Source organism: Ranitomeya variabilis, chromosome 6, assembly GCF_051348905.1.
Source record: "Ranitomeya variabilis isolate aRanVar5 chromosome 6, aRanVar5.hap1, whole genome shotgun sequence".
Classification (NCBI taxonomy): Eukaryota; Metazoa; Chordata; class Amphibia; order Anura; family Dendrobatidae; genus Ranitomeya; species Ranitomeya variabilis.
The window spans coordinates 89,458,593-89,477,316 of record NC_135237.1 but is presented as its reverse complement, the minus strand read 5'-3'; the positions used below and the strand labels follow the sequence as shown (position 1 = coordinate 89,477,316).

At 49.3% G+C, this 18,724-nt stretch overlaps 1 protein-coding gene across 4 annotated transcripts in view; it reads right to left on the bottom strand.

The window, feature by feature from the left end:
* STK31 (serine/threonine kinase 31) overlaps window positions 1–18,402 on the bottom strand; it is a 150,438-nt gene extending 132,036 nt beyond the window's left edge. For 2 of the 4 annotated variants that reach the window (XM_077268772.1, XM_077268775.1), the window contains exon 1: window positions 18,187–18,402. The gene's annotated coding sequence lies outside the window, so the exon portion shown is untranslated. Of the gene's footprint in view, window positions 1–12,048; window positions 12,133–18,186 lie in introns of all 4 variants that reach the window. The other 2 variants (XM_077268776.1, XM_077268774.1) reach the window with 2 other exon arrangements.
* Between the last annotated feature and the right edge of the window lie 322 nt (window positions 18,403–18,724).

The following is an 18,724-nucleotide window of genomic DNA, read 5'->3' as shown; positions in this document are numbered from 1 at the left end:
CTGTTATGGTAGGAGACCCAGGAAGACCCCACTTCTTACCCAGAGACATAAAAAAGCCAGGCTGGAGTTTGCCAAAACTTACCTGAAAAAGCCTAAAACGTTTTGGAAGAATGTTCTCTGGTCAGATGAGACAAAAGTAGAGCTTTTAGGGCAAAGGCATCAACATAGAGTTTACAGGAGAAAAAAAGAGGCATTCAAAGAAAAGAACACGGTCCCTACAGTCAAACATGACAGAGGTTCCCTGATGTTTTGGGGTTGCTTTGCTGCCTCTGGCACTGGACTGCTTGACAGTGTGCATGGCATTATGAAGTCTGAAGACTACCAACAAATTTTGCAGCATAATGTAGGGTCCAGTGTGAGAAAGCTGGGTCTCCCTCAGAGGTCATGGGTCTTCCAGCAGGACAATGACCCAAAACACACTTCAAAAAGCACTAGAAAATGGTTTCAGAGAAAGCACTGGAGACTTCTAAGGTGGCCAGCAATCAGTCCAGACCTGAATCCCATAGAACACCTGTAGAGAGATCTAAAAATGGCAGTTTGGAGAAGGCACCCTTCAAATATCAGGGACCTGGAGCAGTTTGCCAAAGAAGACTTATCTAAAATTCCAGCAGAGCATTGTAAGAAACTCATTGATGGTTACCGGAAGCGGTTGGTCGCAGTTATTTTGGCTAAAGGTTGTGCAACCAAGTATTAGGCTGAGGGTGCCAATACTTTTGTCTGGCCCATTTTTGGAGTTGTGTGAAATGATCAATGTTTTGCTTTTTGCTTCATTCTCTTTTGTGTTTTTTCATTTAAGACAAATTAAATGAAGATAATAATACCAAAGAATTTGTGATTGCAATCATTTTCAGGAAGAAACTGAGTATTATCTGACAGAATTGCAGGGGTGTCAATACTTTTGGCCACAACTGTAGTACAGTGTGGCCTGCTGCTCCCCCATTATCAGTATATAGGACAGTGCGGCCTGCTGCTCCCCCATTATCAGTATATAGGACAGAGTGGCCTGCTCCCCCATTTTCAGTATATAGGACAGTGTGGCCTGCTCCCCCTTATCAGTATATAGCACAGTACGGCCTGCTCCCCCATTATCAGTATATAGTACAGTGCGGCCTGCTCCCCCATTATCAGTACAGGTCCTTCTCAAAAAATTAGCATATATTGTTAAATTTCATTATTTACCATAATGTAATGATTACAATTAAACTTTCATATATTATAGATTCATTATCCACCAACTGAAATTTGTCAGGTCTTTTATTGTTTTAATACTGATGATTTTGGCCTACAACTCCTGATAACCCAAAAAACCTGTCTCAATAAATTAGCATATCAAGAAAAGGTTCTCTAAATGACCTATTACCCTAATCTTCTGAATCAACTAATTAACTCTAAACACATGCAAAAGATACCTGAGGCTTTTAAAAACTCCCTGCCTGGTTCATTACTCAAAACCCCCATCATGGGTAAGACTAGCGACCTGACAGATGTCAAGAAGGCCATCATTGACACCCTCAAGCAAGAGGGTAAGACCCAGAAAGAAATTTCTCAACAAATAGGCTGTTCCCAGAGTGCTGTATCAAGGCACCTCAATGGTAAGTCTGTTGGAAGGAAACAATGTGGCAGAAAACGCTGTACAACGAGAAGAGGTGACCGGACCCTGAGGAAGATTGTGGAGAAGGACCGATTCCAGACCTTGGGGAACCTGAGGAAGCAGTGGACTGAGTCTGGTGTGGAAAGGCGTGTGCAGGAAATGGGCTACTGGTGCCGCATTCCCCAGGTAAAGCCACTTTTGAACCATAAACAGCGGCAGAAGCGCCTGACCTGGGCTACAGAGAAGCAGCACTGGACTGTTGCTAAGTGGTCCCAAGTACTTTTTTCTGATGATAGCAAATTTTGCATGTCATTCGGAAATCAAGGTGCCAGAGTCTGGAGGAAGACTGGGGAGAAGGAAATGCCAAAATGCCTGAAGTCCAGTGTCAAGTACCCACAGTCAGTGATGGTGTGGGGTGCCATGTCAGCTGCTGGTGTTGGTCCACTGTGTTTCATCAAGGGCAGGGTCAATGCAGCTAGCTATCAGGAGATTTTGGAGCACTTCATGCTTCCATCGGCTGAAATGCTTTATGGAGATGAAGATTTCATTTTTCAGCACGACCTGGCACCTGCTCACAGTGCCAAAACCACTGGTAAATGGTTTACTGACCATGGTATTACTGTGCTCAATTGGCCTGCCAACTCTCCTGACCTGAACCCCATAGAGAATCTGTGGGATATTGTGAAGAGAAAGTTGAGAGACGCAAGACCCAACACTCTGGATGAGCTTAAGGCCGCTATTGAAGCATCCTGGGCCTCCATAACATCTCAGCAGTGTCACAGGCTGATTGCCTCCATGCCACGCCGCATTGAAGCAGTCATTTCTGCCAAAGGATTCCCGACAAAGTATTGAGTGCATAACTGAACATTATTATTTGATGGTTTTTTTGTTTGTTATTAAAAAACACTTTTATTTGATTGGACGGGTGAAATATGCTAATTTATTGAGACAGGTTTTTTGGGTTATCAGGAGTTGTAGGCCAAAATCATCAGTATTAAAACAATAAAAGACCTGACAAATTTCAGTTGGTGGATAATGAATCTATAATATATGAAAGTTTAATTGTAATCATTACATTATGGTAAATAATGAAATTTAACACTATATGCTAATTTTTTGAGAAGGACCTGTATATAGTACAGAGCGGCCTGCTGCTCCCCCATTATCAGCATATACGACAGCACGGGGCCTGCTGCTCCCCCATTATCAGTATATAGGACAGTGCAGCCTGCTGCTCCCCCATTACCAGTATATAGTACAGTGCGGCCTGCTCCCCCATTATCAGTATACAGGACAGTGCGGCCTGCTGCTCCCCCATTATCAGTACACAGGACAGCACGGCCTGCTGCTCCCCCATTATCAGTATACAGGACAGTGCGGCCAGCTCCCCCATTATCAGTATATACTGTAGTACAGTCGGGCCTGCTCCCCCATTATCAGTATACTAGATGGTGGCCAGATTCTAACGCATCGGGTATTCTAGAATAATGTATAGTATATAACACAGGCCACGCAGTATATAACACAGGCCACGCAGTATATAACACAGGCCACGCAGTATATAACACAGGCCACGCAGTATACACTGTGCAGAATTATTAGGCAAGTTGTATTTTGATCACATGATACTTTTTAGACATGTTGTCCTCCTCCAAGCTGTTCAGGCTTGAGAGCCAACTACCAATTAAGTAAATCAGGTGATGCGCATCTCTGTAATGAGGAGGGGTGTTGTCTAATTACACTAAAACCCTATATAGGGTGTGCTTAATTATTAGGCAACTTCCTTTCCTTTGGCAAAATTGGTCAGAAGAGAGATTTGACGGGCTCTGAAAAGTCCAAGATTGTGAGATGTCTTGCAGAGGGATGCAGCAGTCTTGGAATTGCCAAACTTTTGAAGCGTGATCACCAAACAATCAAGCGTTTCATGACAAATAGCCAACAGGGTCGCAAGAAGCGTGTTGGGCAAAAAAGGCGCAAAATAACTGCCCATGAATTGAGGAAAATCAAGCATGAAGCTGCCAAGATGCCATTTGCCACCAGTTTTGCCATATTTCAGAGCTGCAACATTACTGGAGTAACAAAAAGCACAAGGTGTGCGATACTCAGGGACATGGCCAAGGTAAGGAAAGCTGAAAAACAACCACCTTTGAACAAGAAACATAAGACAAAACGTCGACTGGGCCAAGAAATATCTTAAGACTGACTTTTCAAAGGTTTTATGGACTGATTAAATGAGAGTGACTCTTGATGGGCCAGAGGCTGGATCAGTAAAGGGCAGAGAGCTCCACTCCGACTCAGATGCCAGCAAGGTGGAGGTGGGGTACTGGTATGGGCTGGTATCATCAAAGATGAACTTGTGGGACCTTTTCTGGTTGAGGATGGAGTGAAGCTCAACTCCCAGACCTACTGTCAGTTTCTGGAAGACAACTTCTTCAAGCAGTGGTTCAGGAAGAAGTCGGTATTGTTCAAGAAAGTCTTAGTTACTCACCGGTTAACGGTGTTTTTCGGAGTCCATGACAGCACTACAGAGAGAGGGGATCCGCCCTTCAGGAACAGGAAACCTACAGATACATAAGGGCGGCACCTCTCCCACGCATCAGTTGGTTTACAGAGCACAAGAGGACCACCAAGGTTAATAGCATACATAATAAACAATGATACAATATCTAACTATTCACTACCCGTGAATTATATAAATAAAGGAAGAGGTGTACACCCATAACTTAAGAAGACGGGAGGGTATGTACAGGTGCTGTCATGGACTCCGAAAAACACCGTTAACCGGTGAGTAACTAAGACTTTATCGGTCGTCCATGACAGCACTACGGAGAGAATTACAGAGAGTAACTAACTAGGGAGGGACTACAGCTTGCAGCACCCTTACACCAAAAGAGAGGTCAGAAGAGGCACCCAAGTTCAATCTATAATGGTTATAGAATGTGTGTGGGGAAGACCAAGTAGCAGCCTTACAAATTTGGTCGATCGACACCTCCAATCTTTCCGCCCACGAAGCCGCCATAGCTCTAGTGGAATGCGCTTTCAGACCTTCAGGCGCCGGCTTGCCCTTTGAGATGTATGCCAGCGAGATAGCCTCCCTGATCCATCTAGCTAAAGTAGATTTTGATGCCCTGTGACCCTTCCTACTACCCTGATAGGACACTAATAGGGCGTTATCTATCTTCCAGGGATCAGTTACTGCCAGATATTCCAGGATACATCTTTTCACATCTAAAGTGTGTAGCTTCCTTTCCTTATCGTTAGTAGGATTGGGGAGGAAAGATGGAAGAACTATTTCCTGTGTTCTGTGGAACCTGGACACTACTTTAGGAAGATATGCTGGATCAGGGGAGAGAATCACTCTATCATCCCTAAGCTGCATGTAAGGGGGAACCCTGGATAATGCTTGGATGTCGCCTATCCTACGCGCCGATGTTAGGGCCACCAGGAAGGCTGCTTTAAGGGATACATTTTTAATAGAGGCTGATGCAATTGGCTCAAATGGGGCCTCTGTCATGGCCGAGAGGACTAGGTTCAGGTCCCATGGCATGACCCTATTCTTCACCATTGGCCTAGACCATTTTGTCGCTCTGATGAATCTGCTGACCCAGTGATTCTCAGCAATGTTGCAGCCAAAGAGGGCCCCTAAGGCTGATACCTACACTTTAAGTGTATTTGGGGATAACCCCATATCCAACCCCTTCTGTAAGAATTCTAAAATCTGGTCTATTGGTATTGACTGACCAGCTATTACCCCCGAGTTTTGAAGGAACTTCTTCCAGATCCTAACATAAATCTTTGTGGTAATTATTTTTCTGCTCTTCAGCAGAGTGTTAATGAGGCCCGGAGAGAACCCCCTATCCTTTAACAGCGCCCGCTCAAAATCCACGCCGTCAGATGAAGGCCAACCGCCCGAGGATAGTAGACTGGGCCCTGGGATAGGAGATCCGGGATGTCTGGCAAGACCCATGGGTCGGATATCGACATAGCCCTCAGGCATGGAAACCACGTCCTTCTGGGCCAGAAGGGGGCAATTATTATTACTGTGGCTTTGTCCTTCCTGATTTTCCTCACCACCAGAGGAAGTAGAGACAGGGGAGGAAAGGCGTAGGCTAGCCTGAAGTTCCAGTCTATGAGGAGGGCATCTACTGACAGAGGATTTTCTCTGGGGTTGAGAGAGCAGAATTGTGCCACTTTCCTGTTTTCTTTTGTGGCAAACAGGTCTACCTCTGGTTGACCCCATCTTTCCACGATGAGGTTGAAGATGGAGTCGTTCAGGGACCACTCTCCCTGCCTCAATGTGTTGCGGCTTAAGAAATCCGCCGTAGTGTTTTCTGCCCCTCTTATGTGAAGAGCCGTCAATGAGAGAAGATGTTGCTCTGCTAGATGGAATAGACGATCTGCTACGCACATTAGGGATTTGGAACGAGTTCCGCCTTGGTGATTTATGTACGCCACGGCGACCCGATTGTCCGAGAATACCCGCACGTGGTGGCCCTGTAGATAGACAAGGAGCGATTTAACTGCCTGTTCCACAGCCGTTAACTCCTTTAGGTTGGAAGACATTTCTATCTGATCCCGATCCCAAAGCCCCTGGACCAACGTATCCCCCATGTGAGCCCCCCACCCAGAAGGGCTAGCGTCCGAGGTGACTATACGAGTTACATTATATTCCCAGGGGACCCCTGTGGACAGGTTCTCTTGGTCTAGCCACCATCCGAGGGACATAATAGCGTCTTGGGATAGGGTCATCAGGCTCTCCAGACATCCCCCCAACCTTTTTTGTTGTAACAGCACCTCGCCCTGAAGTATCCTCGTATGATACTGGGCCCATCGGACCGCTGGAATACAGGACGAGGGAGAGCCCAACAGAGACATGGCTCTTCTAAGGGACATGGTGGGGTTTTTAGAGGCATTCAGCACCTGAAGGTGCAGGCGATCAATTTTCTCAGGAGGCAAACGGCATTCCTGAACCTGGGAATCCAGGGTCAGGCCTAAAAATCGCTGCACCGTCATGGGCTGTAAGCGTGATTTTTTAACATTTAGCATCCACCCCAGACGCTCCAGAGCAGACATCACTTTATGTAACTGTTCCAGACAGTGATCCGCCGTTTTACCTACGATAAGGAGATCGTCCAGGTAGGGGATTATTAGAATATTGGACTCATGCAGGTGTGCCATAACTTCCGCCATAACTTTGGTAAACACTCGAGGGACGACCGATATACCAAAGGGGAGGGCCCTATACTGGAAGTGTCTGATTACCCCATCCAACCTTACCGCCACCCTCAGGTATCGTTGGTGACCTGCATAAATAGGGATATGGTAATAGGCGTCCTTCAAATCCAATACTACCATAAAGCAGTTTTTAAACAGCTTTATTGCGGTGTTAATAGTTTCCATCTTAAATGATTGGACGGTCAGGAAATTATTAAGAGCCCTAAGGTTAATAATTGTTCTGAAGGAGCCATCAGGTTTACTTATTAGGAATAGAGGAGAGTAGAATCCTCTACCCTGTTCTCCTTCCGGAACCTCTGACAGGACATTCTTATTGAGGTCGTGAACTTCTGCTTCCAGGGCCGCCTGTTCTGCTGGAAAGGACCTGAGTGGGGTAACTCTGAAGAAGTTCTGAGGGATGGAAGAGAACTCTAGCCGCAGATCCGTAGCTATTAACCCCAAAATCCAATCACTACTGGAGATTTTGGACCAGGCCGGGTAGAAGGCAGATAGTCTACCTCCCACCGGGGCGACTAGTCATTGGGGTGGTTTTTTGACCTCACGGGATGGCTCCTGACGTCATCCACCTCCAAACATAAATCCAGTACCTTTCTCCTTTTTCTCATCCCATCTGCTCTGGTCTCTGGCTGGTCTCCTCCGAAAGAATCTCTTCCCTGCGAAGGGACGCCTGTAAGAGGAAGTTGGTAGATTGGGAAACTTTTTCTTCTCGTCTCCAGCTTTCTCCAGCAGTTCGTCTAGGACTGGACCAAACAGGTATTCCCCTTCGCATGGGATAGAGCACAGACGGGCTCTGGATTGAAGGTCACCCGGCCAACATTTCAGCCATAGGGCCCTGCGTGCTGCGTTTGATAGTCCGGCCGCCCTAGCCGCCATTCTTGCCGAATCCGCAGATGCGTCCGCGAGAAAGGCAGCGGCATTCTGAATTGTTGGCAGGAATTTCAACATAGAATCTCTGGAAACACCGCCTTCCAACTTAGACCCTAGCTGATCCAGCCAGATCATCATCGATCTGGCTGCACATGTCGCGGCTACAGCAGGTCTCAGGGCACCCGCCGACATCTCCCATGTCCCTTTAAGGAATGAGTCAGCCTTCTTATCGAGAGGATCCTTTAGGGAAGCCATGACGTCGAAGGGGATAGATGATTTTTTAGACGCCTTAGACACCGCTGCGTCCAATTTCGGCGCCTTATCCCCTCCTTCCTGATAATCTCCCTAAGGTTTGACGTGAAATCAGGAGACTCTTCCGCCACCTATGGGAGCGGAGAAAAAGGCTATGTAATTTATCTGGCGCTACCGCTATCAGAGTCCCCATCAATTTATTTCCTACCGTCTGCCGTACACACGACTGACAAAGTCTCTTAGGGTAGGCGTCTGGCAAAGGGCAAGCGCATAGCGCGCACTCCTTGTTTTTTGTTTTACCAGCGCTTTTTTTCCCCTACGGAAATAAACATAGGAAAAGACTGCATCAGGGTACATTCACGAAGATCTCTTACCCAGGCAGTAGCGGTAGGTACCGGATTACTGGGGGGTCGGTCCAGATCCTTCTGTTTAGATCTGCGACTGGTCTGGTTACTGCGTCCGCGGGTCTTCAGCTGGGGGTTCGCATGGGACTTCTCCGAGGATCTGTCCTGCTCCTGCTCCAGCAGACCGACGCCAGCTTCCGGCTCATCCATAGCTGCAGATGGGCTCACAAGCAGTGCTGCAGCATTCTGTTTGGCTATAAATAGCCCTTCCCCCGGATCCGGAATCAGTGCAGGTGTGGCCAAATCCACCCCCCCCCGACTTGCAGGTGACTGCTCCACCCCCCCCCCTGCACCCAAACGCCCCCCCCCCCCCTGCCGCATGCAGGACAGCGGCGTTTTTAGAAAAAAAACGGACGGCGTTTGACTTCCGGTTTTGGCCCCGCCCCCTGCGCGTCACTTCCGGTTTCGGGCAGAACGCTCAGAAACGTGCCCGGAAGCCGGGGAACGGTGCCGCCGGACCACTCAGCTGCCCCCCCGCTACGCCACCGCCGCTTCCGCGGCCGCAGCCCAGCGGTGACCGCAGCAGAGGCTGGCGTCCGACCCCCAGCTCCGGTCCCGAATCGAAAGGAGCACACAAGACGCCGCGCCGCGCCGCACCGACGGGGATCAGAGTGGGGAAGACCGAGGCCCAGGGGGGAGAGCGGACCCCGGGGGGGGGACATACTCACCTGCTGACCACTGGGGATGGACCTCCTCCGGACGTCGCTCCACACTGCACCGCTCACTGTCGTGGAGCCCTACCCGGACCCACCGTGGCGCTTCCAGGGACCCGCACTGCCCGAGGTAGGAGACCCCCTCGCTACCTGGGTCGGACAGCCGGCCTGGGTATTGATAGGAGAAACAAAGTCGTATCTGCAGGGAATCCTGTCCTCCAGGAACAGGAAACCAACTGATGCGTGGGAGAGGTGCCGCCCTTATGTATCTGTAGGTTTCCTGTTCCTGAAGGGCGGATCCCCTCTCTCCGTAGTGCTGTCATGGACGACCGATAAGAACATGATTTTCATGCAGGACAATGCTCCATCACATGCCTCCAACTACTCCACAGTGTGGCTGGCCAGTAAAGGCCTCAAAAGAAGAAAAAATAATGACATGGCCCCCTTGTTCACCTGATCTGAACACCATAGAGAACCTGTGGTCCCTCATAAAATGTGAGATCTACAGGGAGGGAAAATAGTACACCTCTCGGAACAGTGTCTGGGAGGCTGTGGTGGCTGCTGCACGCAATGTTGATTGTAAACAGATCAAGCAACTGACAGAATCTATGGATGGAAGGCTGATGAGTGTAATCATAAAGAAAGGTGGCTATATTGGTAACTAATTTGGGGGGTTTGTTTTTGCATATCAGAAATGTTTATTTCTAAATTTTGTGCAGTTATATTGGTTTACCTGGTGAAAATAAACAAGTGAGATGGGAATATATTTAGTTTTTATTAAGTTGCCTAATAATTCTGCACAGTAATAGTTACCTGCACAAATAGATATCCTCTTAAGATAGCCAAATCTAAAAAAGAAACCACTCCAACTTCCAAAAATATTAAGCTTTCATATTTATGAGTCTTTTGGGTTGATTGAGAACATAGTTGTTGATCAATAATAAAAAATAATCCTCTAAAACACAACTTGCCTAATAATTCTGCACACAGTGTATTGCCAGCACACCACGCAGCATATTGCCCAGCCCACGTAGCATATTGCCCAGCCACTCAGTATATTGCCCAGCCACTCAGTATATTGCCCAGCCACTCAGTATATAGCACAGACCACGTAGTATATAGCACAGAGACCTAGTATATAGCAAGGTGAGCACCATATCCCTTTTAAAAAAAAAAGAATTAAAATAAAAAATAGTTATATACTCACCTTCCGCCGGCCCCCAGATCCAGGCCAGGCGTTTAGCGATGCTCCTCGCGACGCTCCCGTACCAAGAATGCATTGCGGCAATAACACGTGATGATGTAGTGGTCTCGCGAGACCACTACGTCATCTCCGGTCATTGCCGAAATACATTCTTGGGACCGGAGCGTCGCGAGGAGCTGGAAAGGCGCAGGAAGGCGAGAATATAATGTTAATTATTTTTAACATTACATGTTTTACTATTGATGCTGCATAGGCTCCCCTATGATCAGTACACATGACAGCACGGGGCCTGCTGCTCCCCCATTATCAGTATATAGGACAGCACGGACTGCTAGTTCTCCATTATCAGTATACAGGACAGCACAGGGCCTGCTGCTCCCCCATTATCAGTATACACTCCTTGACAGAAGTTATGTCGCTTATCAATGTTATGTAAATAAAAGCTTATAACCTGATGTTAAATTCATCCATTGGTTGAATAAATTATTCTTTTGAAAACTGAAACCCTCCGAAATGTGGTTTAGGTTAAGAAAATAAATTGGCATCAATGGTACATAGGACAGTGCGACCTGCTGCTCCCCCATTATCAGTATATAGGACAGTGGGCCTGCTGCTCCCCCATTATCAGTATACAGGACAGAGCGGCCTGCTGCTCCCCCATTATCAGTATACAGGACAGAGCGGCCTGCTGCTCCCCCATTATCAGTATACAGGACAGTGCGGCCTGCTCCCCCATTATCAGTATATAGGACAGAGCGGCCTGCTGCTCCCCCATTATCAGTATATAGGACAGTGCGGCCTGCTGCTCCCCCATTATCAGTATACAGGACAGTGCGGCCTGCTCCCCCATTATCAGTATATAGGACAGAGAGACCTGCTGCTCCCCCATTATCAGTATATAGGACAGAGCGGCCTGCTGCTCCCCCATTATCAGTATATAGGACAGAGCGGCCTGCTGCTCCCCCATTATCAGTATATAGGACAGTGCGGCCTGCTGCTCCCCCATTATCAGTATACAGGACAGTGCGGCCTGCTGCTCCCCCATTATCAGTATACAGGACAGTGCGGCCTGCTGCTCCCCCATTATCAGTATACAGGACAGTGCGGCCTGCTCCCCCATTATCAGTATATAGGACAGAGAGACCTGCTGCTCCCCCATTATCAGTACGGTATATAGGACAGTGCGGCCTGCTGCTCCCCCATTATCAGTATATAGTACAGTGCGGCCTGCTCCCCCCCATTTCAGTTCTAGGGCCCCTACTCTTCTCCATTTACACCTTTGGCCTGGGACAGCTCATAGAATCTCACGGTTTTCAGTATCATCTCTATACTAATGACACACATATCTACATCTCTGGACCAGATATCACCACCCTACCAACCAGAATCCTTTAATGTCTATCCGCTATGTCATCATCCTTCTCCGCTAGATTTCTAAAACTTAGCATGGACAAAACTGAATTCATTGTCTTTCCCCCATCTCACGCGACCCTGACCACACACCCCCCACTCGCTGTCTCGGGGTAATCCTTGACACTGATCTCTCCTTCAAACCGCATATCCAAGCCCTTTCCACTTCCTGCCGCCTTCAACTCAAAAATATTTCACGGATCCGTACATTCCTAAACCAAGAATCTGCAAAAACCCTGGTCCATGCCCTCATCATCTCCCGCCTCGACGACTGTAACCTCCTGCTCTGTGGCCTCCCCTCGAACACTCTCGCACCCCTCCAATCTATTCAGGGCCGGTTTCAGGCAAAGTGGGGCCCTAGGCAAAGATTAAAATGGGGCCCCAAATGCTAACATATTGCACATCATACAGAAGCATTTCGGTTGTATTTACATGCGCTGATCTCAGGCCGCTAAACGAGTGTGATCGACAATACTGAAGTCGTTGGACGCCTGTTTCCCGGCCTCTTTCCACCGTCTGAGAAAGAATGAAAGGGACAGAACGATCACTAATAGATCACTAACAGATCACCATACATTATCATGTTATCAGCAGCACATCTACAGTTTACACCGGCGATGTGCTGCTGAGAACAATGATTTTTATTCCGGCATAAACAATCCAATCACCCAATGAATATGCAGCATTTTGCTTGTTTAGTATAATACACCCCATAGTCCTCCATATATTATAATGTGCACCACAGTCATCCATATTGTAAAATGCACACCCCATAGTCCTCCATATAATATAATGTGCCCCATAGTCCTCCATATAGTATAATACACTCCTCATAGTCCTCCATATAGTATTATACACTTCCCATAGTCCTCCATATAGTGTAATACACTCCTCATAGTCCTCCATATATTAAAATATACTCCTCAGTCCTCCATATAGCATAATACACTCCTCATAGTGCTCCATATAGTATAATGCAACGCCATAGTCATCCATGTAGTACAATTCACTTCCCATAGTATAATGCACCCCATAGTTCTTCATATAGTATAATGTATTCCCCATAGTCCTCGATACAGTATAATTCAGCCCACATATAGTATAATGCAGCCACCACCCCACAGAGTATAATGCAGAATGCAGCCACCCCAGAGTATAATGTAACCCCCCAGAGTATAATGTAACCTCTCCATAAAAATAATGCAGCCCCCCAATATAGTATAATGTAGCCCCCTCATAGAGTATGATGCAATCACCCCTCATAAAATCTAATAAAGCCCCCTACAGAATATAATGCAGCCCCCATAGTATATATAACACAGCCTCCTCCATAGAATATAATGTATAATGTACCCCCCAAATATATAATATGGCCACACAGTAGTATACAGCACTGCCCACACAGTAGTATACAGCACTGCCCACACAGTAGTATACAGCATTGCCTACATCCCCCCTTCCATCCCCGCCTCTCTCCTCCCGAGAATGGCCGCACAGTCCAGTAGTAAAAAAAAAAAAAAAAAAAACACAAGCTCCTCACCTCTCCCCGAGCCCGCGCTGCTCCCTGCTCCTGTGTCGCACACAGCGAGTGCACAATGACGTGCACACGCTGTGTCAGAGGCAGAGCAGGAAATGATGGGAGAGGGAGCGCCAGGTGACGCTCTCTCCTCCATTATTACTTCGAACTGTACCGGCAGACGCCGGTATAGTTCAATGCGGCGGGGGAGTCAGTGCTGGTGGCAGGCGGCCCCCCCCCTGCCTCACAGGGGCCCCATAGCGGCTACATGACTTGACGCTAGCTGGGGGCCCCTGGAGGAGCGGGGGCCCCAGGCAGCTGCCTGGTCTGCCTGCCCCCAACACCGGACCTGAATCTATTCTAAACTCAGCTGCCCGACTAATCCACCTGTCCCCCCTGCTATTCCCCGGCCTCTCCCCTCTGTCAATCCCTTCACTGGCTCTCCAGTACCCAAAGACTCCAGTACAAAACCCTAACCATGACATACAAAGCCATCCACAACCTGTCTCCTCCATACATCTGTGACCTCGTCTCCCGGGACTTTCCTGCACGCAACCTCCGATCCTCACAAGATCTCCTTCTCTACTCCCCTCTTATCTCCTCTTCCCACAATCGCATACAAGATTTCTCTCGCGCATCTGCCCTACTCTGGAACTCTCTACAACAACATCATAGAATCTCACCTACCATCGAAACCTTCAAAAAAAAACTGAAGACCTACCTGCTCCCCCATTATCAGTATATAGGACAGAGCGGCCTGCTGCTCCCCCATTATCAGTATATAGGACAGAGCGGCCTGCTGCTCCCCCATTATCAGTATATAGGACAGAGCGGCCTGCTGCTCCCCCATTATCAGTATATAGGACAGTGCGGCCTGCTGCTCCCCCATTATCAGTATACAGGACAGTGCGGCCTGCTGCTCCCCCATTATCAGTATACAGGACAGTGCGGCCTGCTGCTCCCCCATTATCAGTATACAGGACAGAGCGGCCTGCTGCTCCCCCATTATCAGTATATAGGACAGTGCAGCCTGCTGCTCCCCCATTATCAGTATATAGGACAGTGCGGCCTGCTGCTCCCCCATTATCAGTATATAGGACAGTGCGGCCTGCTGCTCCCCCATTATCAGTATATAGGACAGAGCGGCCTGCTGCTCCCCCATTATCAGTATATAGGACAGTGCGGCCTGCTGCTCCCCCATTATCAGTATATAGGACAGAGCGGCCTGCTGCTCCCCCATTATCAGTATATAGGACAGAGCGGCCTGCTGCTCCCCCATTATCAGTATATAGGACAGAGCGGCCTGCTGCTCCCCCATTATCAGTATATAGGACAGAGCGGCCTGCTGCTCCCCCATTATCAGTATATAGGACAGTGCAGCCTGCTGCTCCCCCATTATCAGTGTACAGGACAGAGCGGCCTGCTGCTCCCCCATTATCAGTATATAGGACAGAGCGGCCTGCTGCTCCCCCATTATCAGTATATAGGACAGTGCAGCCTGCTGCTCCCCCATTATCAGTGTACAGGACAGAGCGGCCTGCTGCTCCCCCATTACCAGTATATAGGACAGTGCGGCCTGCTGCTCCCCCATTACCAGTATATAGGACAGTGCGGCCTGCTGCTCCCCCATTATCAGTATATAGGACAGAGCGGCCTGCTGCTCCCCCATTATCAGTATATAGGACAGTGCAGCCTGCTGCTCCCCCATTATCAGTGTACAGGACAGAGCGGCCTGCTGCTCCCCCATTACCAGTATATAGGACAGTGCGGCCTGCTGCTCCCCCATTACCAGTATATAGGACAGTGCGGCCTGCTGCTCCCCCATTACCAGTATATAGGACAGTGCGGCCTGCTGCTCCCCCATTATCAGTATATAGGACAGTGCAGCCTGCTGCTCCCCCATTATCAGTGTACAGGACAGAGCGGCCTGCTGCTCCCCCATTATCAGTATATAGGACAGAGCGGCCTGCTGCTACCCCATTATCAGTATATAGGACAGAGCGGCCTGCTGCTCCCCCATTATCAGTATATAGGACAGAGCGACCTGCTGCTCCCCCATTATCAGTATATAGGACAGAGCGGCCTGCTGCTCCCCCATTACCAGTATATAGGACAGTGCGGCCTGCTGCTCCCCCATTATCAGTATATAGGACAGAGCGGCCTGCTGCTCCCCCATTACCAGTATATAGGACAGTGCGGCCTGCTGCTCCCCCATTACCAGTATATAGGACAGTGCGGCCTGCTGCTCCCCCATTACCAGTATATAGGACAGTGCGGCCTGCTGCTCCCCCATTATCAGTATATAGTACAGTGCGGCCTGCTGCTCCCCCATTATCAGTATATAGTACAGTGCGGCCTGCTGCTCCCCCATTATCAGTATATAGGACAGAGCGGCCTGCTGCTCCCCATTATCAGTATATAGGACAGTGCGGCCTGCTGCTCCCCCATTACCAGTATATAGGACAGTGCGGCCTGCTGCTCCCCCATTACCAGTATATAGGACAGTGCGGCCTGCTGCTCCCCCATTATCAGTATATAGTACAGTGCGGCCTGCTGCTCCCCCATTACCAGTATATAGGACAGAGCGACCTGCTGCTCCCCCATTATCAGTATATAGGACAGAGCGGCCTGCTGCTCCCCCATTATCAGTATATAGGACAGAGCGGCCTGCTGCTCCCCCATTATCAGTATATAGGACAGAGCGGCCTGCTGCTCCCCCATTATCAGTATATAGGACAGAGCGGCCTGCTGCTCCCCCATTATCAGTATATAGGACAGTGGGCCTGCTGCTCCCCCATTATCAGTATATAGGACAGAGCGGCCTGCTGCTCCCCCATTATCAGTATATAGGACAGTGCAGCCTGCTGCTCCCCCATTATCAGTATATAGGACAGAGCGACCTGCTGCTCCGCCATTATCAGTATATAGGACAGTGCGGCCTGCTGCTCCCCCATTATCAGTATATAGGACAGAGCGGCCTGCTGCTCCCCCATTATCAGTATATAGGACAGAGCGGCCTGCTGCTCCCCCATTATCAGTATATAGGACAGAGCGGCCTGCTGCTCCCCCATTACCAGTATATAGGACAGTGCGGCCTGCTGCTCCCCCATTATCAGTATATAGGACAGTGCGGCCTGCTGCTCCCCCATTACCAGTATATAGTACAGTGCGGCCTGCTGCTCCCCCATTATCAGTATATAGGACAGAGCGGCCTGCTGCTCCCCCATTATCAGTATATAGGACAGAGCGGCCTGCTGCTCCCCCATTATCAGTATATAGGACAGAGCGGCCTGCTGCTCCCCCATTATCAGTATACAGGACAGTGCGGCCTGCTGCTCCCCCATTATCAGTATATAGGACAGTGCGGCCTGCTGCTCCCCCATTATCAGTATATAGGACAGTACGGCCTGCTGCTCCCCCATTATCAGTATATAGTACAGTGCGGCCTGCTGCTCCCCCATTATCAGTATATAGGACAGAGCGGCCTGCTGCTCCCCCATTACCAGTATATAGGACAGTGCGGCCTGCTGCTCCCCCATTACCAGTATATAGTACAGAGCGGCCTGCTGCTCCCCCATTATCAGTATATAGGACAGTGCGGCCTGCTGCTCCCCCATTATCAGTATATAGGACAGAGCGGCCTGCTGCTCCCCCATTATCAGTATATAGTACAGTGCGGCCTGCTGCTCCCCCATTATCAGTATATAGGACAGAGCGGCCTGCTGCTCCCCCATTATCAGTATATAGGACAGTGCGGCCTGCTGCTCCCCCATTACCAGTATATAGGACAGAGCGGCCTGCTGCTCCCCCATTATCAGTATATAGGACAGTGCGGCCTGCTGCTCCCCCATTATCAGTATATAGTACAGAGCGGCCTGCTGCTCCCCCATTATCAGTATATAGTACAGTGCGGCCTGCTGCTCCCCCATTATCAGTATATAGGACAGTGCGGCCTGCTGCTCCCCCATTATCAGTATATAGGACAGTGCGGCCTGCTGCTCCCCCATTATCAGTATATAGGACAGTGCGGCCTGCTGCTCCCCCATTATCAGTATATAGGACAGTGCGGCCTGCTGCTCCCCCATTATCAGTATATAGGACAGTGCGGCCTGCTGCTCCCCCATTATCAGTATATAGGACAGTACGGCCTGCTGCTCCCCCATTATCAGTATATAGGACAGTGCGGCCTGCTGCTCCCCCATTATCAGTATATAGTACAGTGCGGCCTGCTGCTCCCCCATTATCAGTATATAGGACAGTGCGGCCTGCTGCTCCCCCATTATCAGTATATAGGACAGTGCGGCCTGCTGCTCCCCCATTATCAGTATATAGGACAGAGCGGCCTGCTCCCCCATTATCAGTATAGAGGACAGAGCGGCCTGCTGCTCCCCCATTATCAGTATATAGGACAGTACGGCCTGCTGCTCCCCCATTATCAGTATATAGTACAGTGCGGCCTGCTGCTCCCCCATTATCAGTATATAGGACAGAGCGGCCTGCTGCTCCCCCATTATCAGTATATAGGACAGTGCGGCCTGCTGCTCCCCCATTATCAGTATATAGGACAGTGCGGCCTGCTGCTCCCCCATTATCAGTATATAGGACAGTGCGGCCTGCTGCTCCCCCATTATCAGTATATAGGACAGAGCGGCCTGCTGCTCCCCCATTACCAGTATATAGGACAGTGCGGCCTGCTGCTCCCCCATTATCAGTATATAGGACAGTGCGGCCTGCTGCTCCCCCATTACCAGTATATAGGACAGTGCGGCCTGCTGCTCCCCCATTATTAGCATATTTATTAGTTTACTATTCAGGGAGATTTCGATACTTTCCATAACACAGAACTGTCCCTCAGACACCGACTGCGGTACCGCAGGGCAGTGGCGCCATGTCAGACTGGGCCCGTCTCCCTCAGCACTGTCACATGGCCGGGACAGCACAGGCACTCCCCCGCTCTGTCCTAACAATGGGACAGTGAGACTCCGTCCGAACACTATGTTGTTGCGTTTAGAAACTGCGTCAGTATAAAGTCGCCGCCACTCGTGCGTTCTTACCGGGGGAATCCGTCAACACGGAGCTCTGCAGTCACCGAACGCCGCTTTCTAATCTCCTCACTTTCTTGATGTTGATGGATGAAACTCGAGAAGCACGCACGACGTCAGGAGGCCCCGCCCACGCGCGCCTGTCCTGCTGTATGTGTACGCAGTGCCAGCAGAGGGCGCCCTGCCATAGCTCGTTATGTGGAGGACGGCTCGGTGTGTGCAGCCTGCATCTCCCGAGTCCATGCACAATCCGGTGTAGCAGTGCTTTGGATTCAGCGCATGTTTGCTCCCAACCTGCAGCGTTCACTGACCGTGTGCACCTGCCCTTACAGATCCCTCACAGTGAATGGGATCTATAGAAATCTCCTGTCTACCGTGCTTTTTTTTTTTAAATTCAGTATAAACTGCCCTGCCATGCAGGTATCAATCCCATAAACATGTCAGTGTCTCATGTCAGTACGCTGAGTTTTCTGTCTGGATTTCCCCATAGACTTACATCACATGCAGAAAATCCGTTGGTAAAAAATGCACTTGCAATTTTAGTGCTTGC